The following is a 4,045-nucleotide window of genomic DNA, read 5'->3' as shown; positions in this document are numbered from 1 at the left end:
CGATATTCCACCAAACAAACTCATCTCACCAAATGCATTCAGGACTTCAGGAGCCTGCACGAAAAACAGTTGAATGTATTCCCATTCAGCACCAACACACCCGACTTAAGACAAAGCCTACTCCCACCAATTTCCACGAGCAAGATTCTCCACCCTCCCCCCTGTTTCACCAACACTGTCTCCCACTTCCTGTCCAACGCTAAAAATATTCAGTGTGACCTCCCCAAAGCGGAACAGTCTCCCGAAAACACTCCTTATTTCCTTTCAGACAATGAATACCGTTCTAAACCATTTTGTGACCAGTTACCACGATATTCTGCTCGACAGTTTAATCTCGACAAACACAGCGAGGAGGCCAATACCCTGCCTCTCAAAAAGATGGAAGTATACCCATCCAATACTAACACACCTGAACTGAAAAATCCACTACTTTCACGTATTTCCACCAACAAATCAAAGACTATTCAGTATGAACGCCCTCAACCTCCACAGGCCCCCAAAAATGATCCTCGTTACCAGTTTGATAACGAATACCGTTCTGCATCATATGGTGACCAATTACCAAGATATTCTACTCAACGCCACCAAACACAGTGAGAAGAAAAACAGTCTGCCTTTCAAGATGGGTGTATACCCATTTAACATGAACACACTGCACCTGAATAAGCCACCAGGTCTACCAATTTATACCAACACAAAACCGTCCTTTCTTCCCAAATCAAAGACTATTCCGTTTCAACGCCCGAAACCTCCACAGGCCCCCAAAAATGATCCCCGTTACCAATTAGATAACGATTACCGTTCTGCATCATATGATGACCAACTACCAAGATATTCTACTCAACAGACTCATCTCACCAAACACAGCCAGGAGAAAAACAGTCTGCCTTTCAAGATGGGCATATACCCATTTAACGTAAACACAATGCACAGATTCTACTGACTCACTTCTGCCTCATACAGCACAAGGAAAGGATCTCACAGCTACTTTTACATTTCAGAAGATATCATTTCATCTGAAAGGGCTTTATCACGACAAACCATTCTGTCCACAGCTAAGTTACAATACTGTCAACATGAACAGACTACACCTCATGAAACCAACCAACACTGAGTCTCGCTTCCCATCAAACTTCAACAATATTCAGTGTGACCGCCCCACAGCGGGACAGGCCGCCAAAATCTCCCCTCATTTCCTTTCAGATAACGAATACCATTCTGCACCATTTTGTGACCAGTTACCACGATATTCCACCAAACAAACTCATCTCACCAAATGCATTCAGGAGTTCAGGAGCCTGCACTATAAACAGTTGAATGTATTCCAATTCAGCACCAACACACCCGACTTAAGACAAAGCCCACTCCCACCAATTTCCACTAGCAAGATTCCTCCCCTCCCCCCGTTTCACCAACACTATTAAGACTACTAAGACTATTCAGTATTAACGCCCTAAACCTCCACAGGCCCCCACAAATGTTCCCCGTTACCAGTTTGATAACGATTACCGTTCTGCATCATATGGTGACCAACTACCAAGATATTTTATTCAACAGACTCATCTCACCAAATGCAGCCAGGAGAAAAACAGTCTGCATCTCAAGAAGATGGGCGTATACCCATTTAACATGAACACCCGCCTCTAAAAAAAAACAACTTCCTCCCATTTCCACCAACACAAAATCCCACCGATGAGGCCTGTGAGCAACCCCCCAAAATAATCATCGCCACTATGTGAGTCAGGAGTTGTGATGGGTGTCAACTCCGCAGATCAAACCGCCATAACAGGAGATTCAGAACCACAGAGTCCACTTAGATGTTACCGAACACAAAAGTTTATACCACGATCTAATTAAACCGTGACACTTTACAATTTAAATCTTATTCTCACACACACACACACACACACACACACACACACACACACACACACACACACACACACACACACACACACACACACACACACACACACACACACACACACACACGCGCGCGTCACAAACGAACCCAATCAGTGTTCAGAATTAGTCTGGATGCTCTCATTTCTGCCCAAAAAACAAACACAACAGAAGAAAATAGTATTTAAAGCAAAATTTAAACTAAAATAATTACACTTTTACTAACCTGATTAGAAACTGGGCGGTGCAGTGGTCAGCACTGTCACCTCACAGTGAGAAGGTTCTGGGATTGATCCCAGGCCTCCGTGTGCCTGCGTGGGTTCTCTCTGGGTACTCCAGCTTCCTCCCACCGTCCAAAGACATGCATGTCAGGTTAATTGATGATTCTACAAACTGGTGACCTGTCCAGGGTCCCTGACCTGGAATAGGCTCCAGCCCCCCCCCCCCCCCGACCCTGTTCATTATTCTTAGATAATAGATAAACCAACAAATAAAATAAATCTTAAATAAAAAAAAGTACCATGAAATTGTTTGTATGTTTTTTTTGGTTTTTTTAAAGGTTTCTTTTAAAATGAGCAGTGTTGAACAACCAAGGACTTCACGCTTCATCAAGGTGAAAACAAGAACAATTTATTTGTCTCTTTTTAAAACGTAATTTATTCTCTGGCTCAAGTATGATACCAACATAACAACACTGTACTTCAATAAACAATAAATCAGGGTTATAATGTGAGCAAGCAATGAAAAGGTTCAACCATAAGCAGATGTAGATGATAATTTAAGTCATGAGTACAAACTGCATGATTAAAATTACAATAAATTAGCTTAACAACCAACAAATAATGAACTTCCACGACCTCTGACATTTCTGTAAACATCAGCAAACACAACTCGTGGACTTGAACTTGAATACGACCCCATTTGAACGCAGCTAGTGAACGCTATGATGTCGCGGAGTAAGTACGGAGTGCAAGTGTTTGTAATCAAGGAAAACCGGTTTATGACATTCAGAAAAAGTCTCTAAATTATTTCACATCAGCTTATTGCGGTTCAGAGATCTGACTATAAAGTACATAATATCTAAAACTGTTGTCGTCCCTCTGCCGGACATTTCTCCTGAAGGGATGAGCTGGCTTGTTACTGAACCACTTTTACTACATTTATTTATTCTAAGTAACTTTCTAGCTGACAGCACCTCACTGAAAAAGAGAGGAGACATGTTTGCTCCAAGATTTTATAATCCTAGAAATTCATTTGTTCTTCCTGGAACCAAAAGCTTTATTGAAGTGAAAGACTAATATTTTTTACCATTGACTGAATTTAGCACCATGTCTGTTAAGAAGCCATGACATGTTGTGAGTATATATATCAGAATATCGTCTTATTAATTGCATAGTTTGATGTTTTTCCATTCGTTCCTTCCAGCCGTGCAGGACGTAAGGCATCAACAAGGATTACCAACTGAGGAAAAATAGTTCATGGCCCTCAGACCCCTGCAGGAGTCAGTGTGTGAAACTGTGGAAATGACTTCTGAGTTTGATAAGTTGCTCATTTGTTTGGTAACATGTACCACTAAAGCACTATCAGAATTAAAATAATTGGGGACTTAACGTGGGTACTGCACTTTCTTATTTAGTTTGTGACACAAATGTGAGAAATAATTTGAGAAGAAAAACATGGAAGAAGACACAAAAGAAAACAGAAGCGTTGTGATGTGCAGTGAAAATATTCCGTCACAAATAAAAGCTCCTCTCTGGAATATTTCTTCTATCAAATCACACTAGTATAATTAAAACAACGTTTTGAATTTGCATGTATAAACAGTAAAAGTGCACATAAAGCAAAACACAAAAAGCCTTTATTGATTGTTTCCTGATCCCATTCATGTGTCAAGCCCATCTTCATGTTGCAGCTGGATGAGGTGGAGCTCGTATTTAGGGCCGCAACTAAAGATTGTTGTTATGGCTGATGAATGCGATTTTCACAAATAATTATTAATTTGATAAAACATCACAGAGCAGCAAAAAAAAGAATGACCACAAGAATTTCCTAATATGTCTTTAAATGTCTTGTTCTGCCCAACTAGTAAAGTATGAAACTTCTCATGATGTCACACTTTTATGAAGTACATCTTGAAATCACT

The sequence above is a fragment of the Brachyistius frenatus genome, unplaced genomic scaffold (assembly GCF_029030835.1).
Source record: "Brachyistius frenatus isolate BFR_SWC_R1_liver_20210118 unplaced genomic scaffold, ASM2903083v1 Contig_268, whole genome shotgun sequence".
NCBI lineage: Eukaryota > Metazoa > Chordata > Actinopteri > Embiotocidae > Brachyistius > Brachyistius frenatus.
Note: the sequence above shows the minus strand (reverse complement) of the source record.